This window comes from Cynocephalus volans, chromosome X (assembly GCF_027409185.1).
Source record: "Cynocephalus volans isolate mCynVol1 chromosome X, mCynVol1.pri, whole genome shotgun sequence".
Taxonomy (NCBI): domain Eukaryota; kingdom Metazoa; phylum Chordata; class Mammalia; order Dermoptera; family Cynocephalidae; genus Cynocephalus; species Cynocephalus volans.
This window is the reverse complement of record NC_084478.1, coordinates 118,203,453-118,215,890: the sequence shown is the minus strand read 5'-3', so window position 1 is coordinate 118,215,890 and position 12,438 is coordinate 118,203,453.

Here is a 12,438-nt window from a genome sequence, read left to right as displayed (position 1 = left end):
GGTTATCAGGAGGGAGGATTCGGGGAAGAGTTTTTTCCGCACGAAACTATGTAAGAGGGTCTCAACTGGCTTCCTCTCTTGGGGGTTAGCACTAAGATTCTCTTCTTGGTCACCCTCGGGGTACTGAAGCTCAAGAAATCCATCAAGAATGAACAGAAGTTTCTCTGGATATATGAGAATTATGTCCAGGATTGGTCCATTTGTATCTTGAAAAGTGTTAGTGATGAAGTCAACAGCACTAAGGTTAGCAACATGGTTTATTTCTCTGCAGCTGACATAGATGAGATAGTCAAACCTACCTGGAGTAACCATGCCTGCTGCCCAGTCAAACATAAACTTGTACACCACAGCTGTTTTCCCAACCCCAGCACATCCCTGCAGTACCACGGTTTGAGATGAGCTGGAGCCCTCTTCATCAAGATCAAATACATGTTCCATCTCAATAAAATGATCTTGTTGAGGAATTCCGCATGGGGCCTTTTCTGATATACCATGTTCTTTTACAAGAAGCTGCCATGGTGATAACATTTATTGACTCCTATTTTGAGGTACTTTTCTTTTAGATGTTTTCTAAATACTTCCCCGTAATCTAATGAAGTGACGCCAAGAGTTAGTAATCACAGAATCCTGGACAACAATACAAACAACTCTAGTACAACCATCTCCACTTGGATGCCTCAAAGGTTCCTCGAACTTTGCATGTCTAAATTTGAGCTCTTGATTTCTATACCTGTCTCTACCCTCCAAAACAACCCCCCCACCGCCATCTCATCTCAGTAAAATGGTGCTATCCAGTTGCTAAGAAAAATGTTAAGTCTTTCTTTCTTTTTTTTTTTATTCCTTCAATCCTCTACATCGGATCAATTAGCAAGGCCTATGATTTATACCTCCAAAATAAGCCTCAAGTCCATTTATTTATCAGTATGTCCTCAAATACCACCCAAGTTCAGAACACGGTTAACGATCTCCTGGACTGCTGAAATAGCTTCCTACTAGTCTATTTTCGACCATCTACACACAGCAGCCAAAGTGATCTTCTACAAATATCAATTAGGTCATGCCACTGCCTTGCCCAAAATCCTTCAAGAATTTTTTATCACACTTGGTATTAAATCCAAAATCCTTGCTCATCCTACGAGGAGATCCATGATCTGGGCCCTACTTACCTCCCCTCCCCAGCCTCATTTTATATCATTCTCCTTCTCACTCCCTACACTAAACACACCCTGGTCTACTTTTTGTTTCTCAAAAATGCCATGTTATCCCCAACTTCAGGGCCTTTGCAGTAGCTATTCTCTCTACCTGAGACACTCTTCCTCCTGCTCTTCTCATGGAGAGCACCTTCTCATTCTTCTGATCTCAACTTAAATATTACTTCCTAGAAGAGAGTTTGCCTGCCCACCCAATTTAAAGCAGATCCTCTCTTCTAGATCTCTTCCCACCACCCTTATTTTCCCTTTACTTATCACGACTTATAACTGTCTCTTTTGTTTACTTTTTCATTGTTTGTCTTTCCCACTAAACAATAATCTAATGAAGATGGACACCGTATCTGTCTTTTTCAGCATAGTACCCTGAGTACCTAGCATAATGCCCAGCACATAGTAATCAATAATTATTTATTGAATATGGCTAGAAATGCTTTTGAATTAAAAATAAGTAGTTTATTATTGCCTATTCTGTATCAGATACTATGCTAGGCCCTTTACATACATTTCTGATTTCATTTTCACAATAATATCAAGAAGTAGGTATTATCTAAGTTTGACAGTTGAGGAAACTGAAACTTATAATTAGGATGTGGTGCAATCTGTGTAGTCATACAGGTCCCTGTGCTTGGTTTAATGTTCTGCTCTTATTGTCTTGAAATTCTTAATATTTGAACAAGGCCAGGGGTCCTGCATTTTCATTTTGCAATATACTCCACAAATTACATAGCCAGTCCTGCTTATAGCATTAGGTAACTTGTCCAAAGTAAGTAAGTTGCAGAGCCCTAATTTAGATTCAGGTTTGTCTGAGGTCTATGTGCTTAAACACTATACACTACTAGGTAGCTTTTCACCTTCTGCAACTAGAAAAAATAACCCAAGGAGTCAGTCATCAAGTTCGAAATTCTGTTAAGTGAATGTCTAAGCCAACATTTCCCAAATCAGTGTTCCTCAGAACACTATCCTACAACATATTAATAGGACAACTGTGAAAAAGGTGTTCTATGGTCAAATAAGTTGAGAGGAATGCACCCTCAATCCCCTTAGAGTTTCTCAATGCAGGGTTAGCACGTGAAGGCTCTGAGGTTAGCATATGAAATTTTTTTTTACTCTCCTACAGTAAAAAAAGAAAAAAAAACTGTTTAATTTTGTTTAATACAACATTCTCTGGTCTAAAATGACTACAGAACCCTCTTCAAACAGCAAAGTCATTAATTCCTGGAAAACAGTATTCTGTAGAACTCAATTTGGGGAATGCTGATCTAAATAAGGGTTGGCAAACATTTTCTGTAAAATTTCATAAATAGTTTAGACGTTTGGGTCACTGTTGCAATTACTCGACTCTGCCATCTTAGCAATAGACAGTATGCAAACAAATAGCTGTGTTCCAGTAAAGCTTTATTTACAATAACAGGCAACTGGCTGCTGGATTTGGCCCCGATCTAGATAATCCCAGAAGAAACCGGTCTTTTCTAGCCATAAAAGTCTCTGAATCTGGCTCTTGATCACCACATCTGTGGCCCTTCCAGTGTTCTAATAATTATTCAAGTGTATTCTATTTTATATAGAAGTCCTACTTGTTATGACAATCTGGGGCTTCATAGATATTGCCAGAAAAAAAAATCAATAATTGTTGCCACAATGAATAAGGAGGAAAAATGAGAGAAGAGTGAGGATGAGCAGCTGGGTTCATGGGAGATGCTATTTCCAAAACAGAAAAAGTAACACAGAAAAGACATCCACCTGTAAGCTCCTTCCATGAAAATGAAGCCAGAGAACTTGAAGCACCTGTGGAAGGAAAAGAGTGGGGGCTAGGAGTAGTACAAATACACCTTCATACCAAAACGTTAACTATACACAAATTTAGCCACACTGCTACAGCCCGTTCATGCTGTTCCCCAAACAGAAATACAACAAAGAAAGTAAGTCACCTAGCATCTTTTCTAACTTACCCAGAAAAGTGCTTTAAAGCTAATCTCCAACATAAAGTAAAAAATAATGAAAGCAGGGGACAGACCCGATTTCCCCTAGCTGTGAGAACAGGCCTAGGCTGGCAGAAGGGGGAAGTAGCAAAAGAAAAACTGCTTGACCAAGCAGGATGGGCTGGATTCCTTGGAGTAGCAATAAAGTATGGTTAACAATAAGAAGAGAGTTAGATAAACATATATTTTCCTTAGTCTAAAACTTGATTTGAAGGTCAGGATGTTTGTTCCTTAACTGAATGCCCTATGGCTTAAGAGAACACCTGTAATGCCAGTCTTGAGTTGTCTTTGCAGACCACCTGTAACTACAAGCCTGCTTTGAAGTACACACACCCTGGACTCAAAGGTGCCATAGAAAGTATCAATCAAGATGCCAGGAATAGTTGTGCTGACTTCACCCTAAACCAATCAGCACCTCACACAACTCCCGAGACCCCCACATATGATTCTGCTCTATAAATGTTTGTAATTCTAAGTTATAAGGGAGTCCAGGGTCTTTAAGTTCCTTTCGCTGCCACAGGCTCCTTTGGCCATTCAAATAAATGTTGATCTTTATAACCGCAAACTTTGGTGTCAGGGACTCTTTCGGGGTGGCAGACAACAAAGTCCCTCTTGGTTCAGTAACAATAAGAACTTCCCTTACACATATATTTAGGTTGTGAACATTTTAATTGATGTGATCAATAAGGAAAATTTTAGGCATGAACTTAAGGATGCATACATTATTTGAAGTGACTGTTTTCCAGTATTTTGCTTTCCACTGAACATTAGCCAATTGCTTCTGTTGAGCCTAACTTGTTAATGAGAAAGAATAAGGGATTAATATTAGTCTGACAGATTTATACAATGACCTACATTCAAATACATATACACACACTCAATCCAAACCCTTGACCATATAGGTATACAAATAAAAATACACAAGCACACCCACAACTCCACATTCCTTTAGTTTTTTTGTTTGTTTTTGGTTTTGTTTTTGTTTCACTACTTTCACACTTTTAAAAGTATAAGTGACACAGTTGGGAAGAAGCAGATGTGACTAGATGGGTGGTAACAGGTGGATGGGAGAAAGCAGGGTCTGGAGAGGCAGATATTAGAATATCACAGAAATGGCAGGCAAGTGAGTGGCCTGTTGAGGATAATTGATTTCTATTACCCACAGCTAAACATTTCTCGGAGTTCAGGAATTAGCCACAAGGGGAAGGACTCCAGTGTTCTTCATTCTTTGATCTTTTGTGCTGTCTCCTGTGAAAAGCTGTAGTGACAGTAAAGGGAGAGACCTAGAGTCTTTTACAATTATAAATGTTTTGGAGGTTATGGAAAACAACAGAAACCACAGTTGCCTCTTCTTTCTCTTTCCCCATTCTGGGCAATGCAAAAATTGTGGAGACATTTTCAAGAGATTATTAATGGGTAAATACTGCATCCATGTATGTTTTAAGCCAGGCACAGAAAGAGAAATACCACATGTTCTCACTTATCTGTGGGAGCTAAAAATAAATAAATAAATAAACAAACAAATGGGAGGGGAGAAGACACAACAATCACAACAATTCCTTGATTTTGTTAAGTGAACAGATATGATGTTGATGGGGGAGGGGGAAGAGGGTGGGAGGAAAAGGAGGAATTGGTAAAGGGACACGAAAATCAACTATACTGTATATTGATGTTAAATTTTTTTAAAAGTTCATGGAAAAAAACTGTATTATCTTTTAATTCCGTGTTTCCATGAACTTTTTGAAGTACTCTTGTACACATTCAACAAAATTTTAAAGATTGAGAAGAATCCCAAAGGTTATGGATGAGGAGAAAAAGTAAAAGAAAGGGAATGAACCCTCTCTTACTTCATTCATTTACTCACCTTTCTCTTCAGACGATAAACTCCAGGTACAAGCAGGTTCCATATCTTTTCTTTTCTTCTGACTGTTTATCCTGGCAAATCAAGAAGACTGTAATCCAAAACAGAAACGATAATCATAAAGCCTAATGGAAGCTTAGAGTAAAAAAGTAACTCAAGAAAAACTCATTCAAAGCATTACAAAATTGGGGAAGACAGAAGGCCCAATAACCAATAAATAGCTGGGGTGGGACTGGGGGAGATCACATGAAGACAGACCCAAACTAACAGTCTTCATTTGAAGAGAAAAAAAAGCTAAAAGAGGACAGAATGTCTATGAACTTCTGAAGGGTACAAATATGGGAAAAGTCAAATTGGGCTCTGAATTTTCTTACTAAGAGAAGCATAGGATTTAGAGAGTATACCTCTTATGTTTGGGGTCAAGATAAGTAAGAATTACTATGTCCTTCACAACATATTTTTGGTGCCATCAGTAAAGGGAGAATTCTCAGACTACACGTTGGAATACTGTGGTATAAGAGAAATAGTCTAGAGAATCAGGATACCTAGGCCTAGTTCCATTTCTATCTACCTATGGACCTTGAGTAAGATTCTTCTCCTTTTTGGGTCTATTTTACTATTGTCAAAATGGCTGAGGGAACGTTAGACCAGATTTCTTTACAGGTTTAGCATTGTAAGATCAGTGGTTCTCAGCCCTAGCTGCACATTAGAATCACCAATATTGCAATATTACTTATCATCTACCAATATATTTGATAATTTACTTATGTGTTATGCTTATTGCTCTTTGTCAGTCTGTCCCACCTTTATTTAATTATTGGCCCCAATTCTAAATAAACTTCAGTTACTCCACTGGTCCAAGGAGGATGAAAAATACTGTAAATGAAAGCAGAGCCACCCCAGTTTACCCACAGTTTTACAGCAAGAAAACTAGACTCCCCCCCGCCACCTGAATCAGAGTTGCCCAACAGGGGGTTCTCCTAATCAACTGAGTCCCAGCTGGCCTCCAGATCTGTGAGAATAAGTGCTTAATAGGTGCTTAATTTTTCATGCCACAAAAAGTTTATGGTGGTTGTCACATATCACTGGCAAATAGCTAACTGATACATCTTGTTAGAATGCAAATGCCTAGAAAGTGTTTGGCACAGAGTAGATATTCATTCAATATTTATTGAATAAACTGAATGAATAGAAGTCTTGTTTTTAAAAAATCCAACGACTAATCCATATTCCTGATAAATTAAATCAGAATCTTTGAGGAGGAAGCTTGGCATCAAGTTTTTTTTAAGCTCCCCAGGTGATTCTGAGATGTGGTTATTTTTGATTAAAAAAAAAAAAAAAGAATGCACTGGTGAAGCACATAGGCTTTAGAATCAAGCAGATGTACTCAAGCCCTGACTCCACTTACTGACTGTGTGGCAACCACATTATTAACATATCTAAACCTCAGATTCTTCATCTGTTAAGTAGGGACAACAATAGTGCTAATACAAGGAGGGAAGTATGAATAAGTTCAAGGTTTATTTATGTTCATAGATTTGCCCTCCCTTCTAGGTCACCCAGGGTCCTAGTGAAGCAAACTTTCTGAGATCTGATAAATTCATTCATGGAAATATAAACTGGAACACATTACCTCTTTCAGATTCAAAATCTGATGCTAATGGAATAAAGTTCTTACTATGGAATACCATTTTACAAAATAATGTTTTCCTTATAAGGTTATTATGAGGATTAAATGAGATAATGCGTATAAAGTGTTAAGCAAACTCCACTGTACACAGTAAGGGCTCAATAATCCTAAAGTATAGCTTATGTGCATGTTGCTGTATCATTTTATACAAAGTAGAAACGTCTTTGAACTCAGATAGACCTTACTTAAGTCCCATTTCCACTCTTTCTAGCCATATAGCCTTGAATAAATCACTTAAATTCTCTGAGACTCGAATAACCCTCCTGTAAAATATAGCTAATAATAATACCTACCGCGTTAATTTGTTGTGAGGATTGAATAAAATGACATTCATAAAACACTTAGCACAGGGCCAAGTGCAATATAAATGGTAAATGTTGGAGAAAAAAATAAGATAGCATTTATTATAACTTTCACAGAAAAAGTTACATTCCATTAAAATCTCCATATAACAATTTCATTCTTATGAAATGCAATGTTCCCAGCACAGGGTTATATTCTCACACCCTGGACTCCTTTCCTAATCTCTAAGAATATCATTCTCCCTAAAATAGAACAATTTTCCATCTACAAATTACTCCACTATGCACTCCTGCCCTTGGGTTACAAAGCTAGAGCAGTGCAATCTAAACCCCTCCTGGGCCATCTAAACCATGGTCATTATTTCATTTATGCTTATGATTCCTAATTGCTTATTCCAGTCTATTCTTCTCTTCTGAGATCCAGATTTATACATCTAAAGGCTTATTCAATATCTCCACTTTGATGTTGACACCTCTCTCTTTTTTATCTCCTTTAGTAGCTATTGAATGGTTTGTCCAGCATTCTTTCACTGACCCTTGTTCTGATAAGACATCCTTTCCGTCTTAGTGGAATAGTCAGATTCTCCACCCTCAAATTTTTAAATCTGACTGATGACTATAGGGACCGAGGTTCTGCTGCCTCAAGCTCATTGGTTCCCGACCTCCTTGAGGCCATGTATTTCAGCATTTCAATCTGGATTTGAGCAACTCCAGTATCCTTCTAAATATCTCTATTTTTGCTTAAGTTATGCAAAATGAATTTCTGTTGCCTGCGACTAAAGAATTCTCATATACAAATTATACCAGAGAGTGAGTTACAGTCCACAGACAGATAGAGAATTATGGGGGGTATTTTATAACTGGTTATTAGTGCCCCCTAGAGTAAGGGCAAAGAGATGGCCCAAATTCCAGGATGGGAAAATAGTATCCATTGTACTAGGATCTCCACTAAAACATGAAATCTTTATGCTAACTACTAAAATGCACCCTCTCCAAGAAGACAAGCCAGACTAAGATGTCTCTTCTGCGCAGTTGAATTACAAAATGCTAAAAATGGTGCTCTTTCCTCTGGGATGGGGCAGCACTAAGCCAGGGCACACGAGTTAAAGAGCAGTGTATGGACTAATTTCAGTCCCTACTCACACATTTGGCCCATGTGCCTTTTTAGTCAACAAACTGCACAACTTTACATGGTGACTCTACATGATATGCATGCTGCTGAAAATAAGGAAGAGAGATTTTTTTCTAGCTTTATTGAGGTATAACTGACAAAAAAAATGTATTTATTTAAGGTGTACATACAACACGATGATTTGATATACATGCATATATGTTGTAAAATTACTACCACAATCCAGCTAATTAACACATCCATAACCTCACATAGTTGCCGTTTTTTAGCAAATTTCAAGTTTACAATACAGTATTATTAACTATAGTCACTGTACTGTACATTAGATCCCCAGAACTTATACAATCTCTAACTAAAAGTTCACGCCCTTTAACCAGTATTTCACCATTTCCCACACACACCCCAAACCTCCGCACCCTCCCCCCCAAACACACGCAACCTCTGGCAATCACCATTCTACTCTGTGCTGTTATGAGTTTGACTTTTTTAGATTCCACATATAAGTGAGATCATGTGGTATTTGTCTTTCTGTGCCTGATTTATTTCATTTAGCATAATGTCCTCCAGGTTCATCCATGTTGTTGCAAATGACAAGATTTCCTTCTTTTTTATGGCTGAATAATATCCCATTACATACTGCATTTTTTTTACCCATTCCTCTGTCGGCCGACTCTTAGGTTATTTCCATATCTTTGCTATTGTGAATAATGCTGCAATGAACATGAAAACTACAGCTATCTCTTTGAGATACCAATTTCAGTTCCTCTGGAGATATACCCAGAAGTATGGTTGCTAGATCATGAGGTAGTTTTATATTTTCTTTTCCTTTTTTTTTTTTTTGAGAAATCTCCGTACTGTTTTTCATAATAGCTGTACCAATTTACATTCCCACCAACAGTGTGCAAAGGTTCTCTTTTTGCCACACCTTCACCAACACTGGTTATCTTTTGTCTTTTTGATAAAAACCATCCTGACAGGTGTGAGGTGATATCTCATTGTGGTTTTCATTTGCATTTCCCTGATGATTAATGATATTGAGAATCTTTTCGTATACCTGTTTGGTAATTTGTATATTTTCTTTGGAAAAACATCTATTCAGATCCTTTGCCCATTTTCCAATCAGGTCACTTGTTTTTTTGCACTACAAATTTAAAGATCAACTCTCAGCTCTAGGCCTAAAATGAGACTCTGTACTTTTTAAAATTTAGACATAATTCACATATCATAAAATTCACCCTTTCAAGATATACAATTCAAAGCTTTGTAGTACATATTCAAAGTTTTATAACCATTACCACTAACTCCAGAATATTTTCATCATCCCAATAACAAATACTGTACCCATTAAGCAGACACTATCCATTCCCCTCTCCCCCCAGTCCCCAGTAATCACAATTCAGCTCTCTGTTTCTAAGGATTTGCCTATTCTGGACATTTCATATGAATAGAATCATAGAATATGTGGCCTTTTGTATCTGAATTTTTTTACTTGCCATGTTTTCAAGGTTCATTCTTGTTGTAGCATCTGTCAGTACTTTGTTCCTATTTATGGCTGAATAATAACCTACTTCACATCCACTAGAATAGCCATAATTTTAAAAACTGAAAATGACAAGGTGTGGAAAAATTGCAACCCTCGTGCATTGCTGGTGGAAATATAAAATGGTATAGACCTTGTGAAAAACAGTTTGGCAGTTCCTCAATATGTTAAACATAAAATTACTATATGACCCAGCAATTCCACTCCTAGGTATATACTCAAAATAAGTGAAAACAGGTATTCAAACAAAAATTTGTACAATAGTATTCACAGAAGAACTATACACAATAGCCAAAAAAGTGGAAACAACCCAAATGTAGATCAACTGATGAACTGATAAACAAAACATGATATATGTATGCAATAGAATACTATCAGCCATGCAAAGGAATGACGCACTGATACATGGTACACGTAGATGACCCTTGAAAACATTATGCTAAATGAAAGAAGCCAGAAACAAAGGCCACATATTGTGATTCCATTTATATAAAATATCCAGAATAGGCAAATTCATAGAAACAGAAAGTAGATTAGTGGTTACCAGAGGCTGGGTGGAAAGGAGAATTAATAGTGACTGCTAATGGGTATGGGGTTTCTGTTTGGGGTATCGAAAACATTTTGGAATTAGATAGTGGTGATAATTGCACAGCATTGTGAATATACTAAACATCAATAAAATGTACACTTTAAAAGGGTGAATTTTAGGGTATGTGAATAGAATAAATCAATATCAATAAAATAAAATCAATCAAATGCAATTATAAAAGAAAATGGGAAAGTGGAAACAACCCAAATGTCCATCAGTGGATGAATGAATATATAAAATGTGGTATACAATACAAAGGAATATTATTCAGTCTTAAAAAGGAAGGATATTCTGATACATGCTACAACATAGATGAACCTTGAAGACACTATGCTAAGTAAAACAAGCCAGACACAAAATGACAAGTATTGTGTGATTCCACTTATATGAGTTATCTAGAATAGTCAGATTCATAGAGACAGAAAGTACAATAGCAGTTACCAGGGCTGGAGGGAAAGAGTAGCAAGGAGTAATTGTTTAAATGTTATAGAGTTTCAGTTTTGGAAGACGAAAAAATTCTGGAGATGGATAGTGCTGACCATTGCACAACAATGTGAATTTATTTAATACCATTGAACTCTACACTTAAAAATGGTTAAAATGTTGAATTTGATGGTATGTATGTATATATTACCACAGTAAAAAAAAAAAAAGGAAAATGGGCAAAGCATTTGACCAGATCTTTCACAAAGGAAGCTATACAAATGGCCAATAGCACATGAAAAGATTCTCAACATCATTAGTCACCAGGAAAATGCAAATAAAAACTGCAATGAAGTACCACTTCACACCCAGCAGAATGGAAACACTCATGAGGATGCTGATAGAGTAAAATGGTACAAAGGCATGCACCTTTTCACATGTCTCATTAAACAAAACATACACCTACCCTATGACCCAGCAGTTATAGTCTTAGATATTTACACAAGAAATGAAAATATATGTCCACAAAAAGAATTATTCAAGAATGTTCGTAGAAGCTTTATTCACAATAACCCAAAACCAAAAAAACAACCTAGGTAGCCATCAACACAAGAATATATAAGCAAACAATGGAGTGTCACTCATCAATAAAAAGAAATAAAGTACTGTACTGATACACGCTGCAATGTGGATGAATCACTATGCAGAGAGACAAGCTTTACACACCAAGTACATATTGTGCAATTCCATTTAAATAAAGTTCTAGAATGTGCAAAACTAATCTATCACCGTAAATCAGAACAGTGACTAATTCTAGTGGGGAAGTAGAGGTGGTTATTCATTGGAAAGGAGCATGGGGAACTCTGATATGATAGAAATTTTGTATATATTGATAGAGGTTTAGGTTACACCAGTTGTCAAAACTCGTCAAATGGAACACATAAGATTTTTGTATTTCACCATAAGAAAATTTCATCTTTAAACAATTATAAACAAATATTGAACCCTGGCTAATAATATGCATGCTAAAGTGCATAAGTATGAACTGAAGTGCAAATTTCTCTGAATGCTTCAAGAAATAAGATGGATTGAAGGCCCCAGGGGGAAGGGAAATGCACACAGCCAAGCAGCTGCTGAGGTGAGCTGAGACCAGACCTTTGTGGAACTGGGGTCCTATCTAAGGCCCTGGGGGGAAAGAAAGCACACGCAGCCCAGCAGGCACTTAGGTGAGCTGAGACCTGCACAGCACCAGAGGCTCAGTCTACAGCCACGGAAAGCAAGAAAGGAGCCAAAGTGGTGTAATATAGATACCACCACGCCTTCTGTCACCACAAGGACAGTTCACCAACACAGTAGCAGACAGGGCCACTCTACAGGCAACCTGCCACTCACTTGACTACACTGATATAAAAAGAGTCACCAGTAGAGACTGCATATAGAGGGGGAAGTCTTTATCCTCATAGCTAACCCCAGAGTAACAGAAGAAGCAAGTCCTCAACCAGATGACCAAACAGCAATGAAAAAATACTAGAATTAAAAACAAACAGAAAGATACAACACCACCAAAGGAATATAGTAATGCTCAAATTCCAGACCCAATAGAACAGGGAATCCTTGAAATGCCTGAAAAAGAATTCCAAGCAATGATCTTAAGAAAGCTTGAAGAAATAGAAGATGACTCGATTAGAGAAAACAAGGAAACAAGAAAATA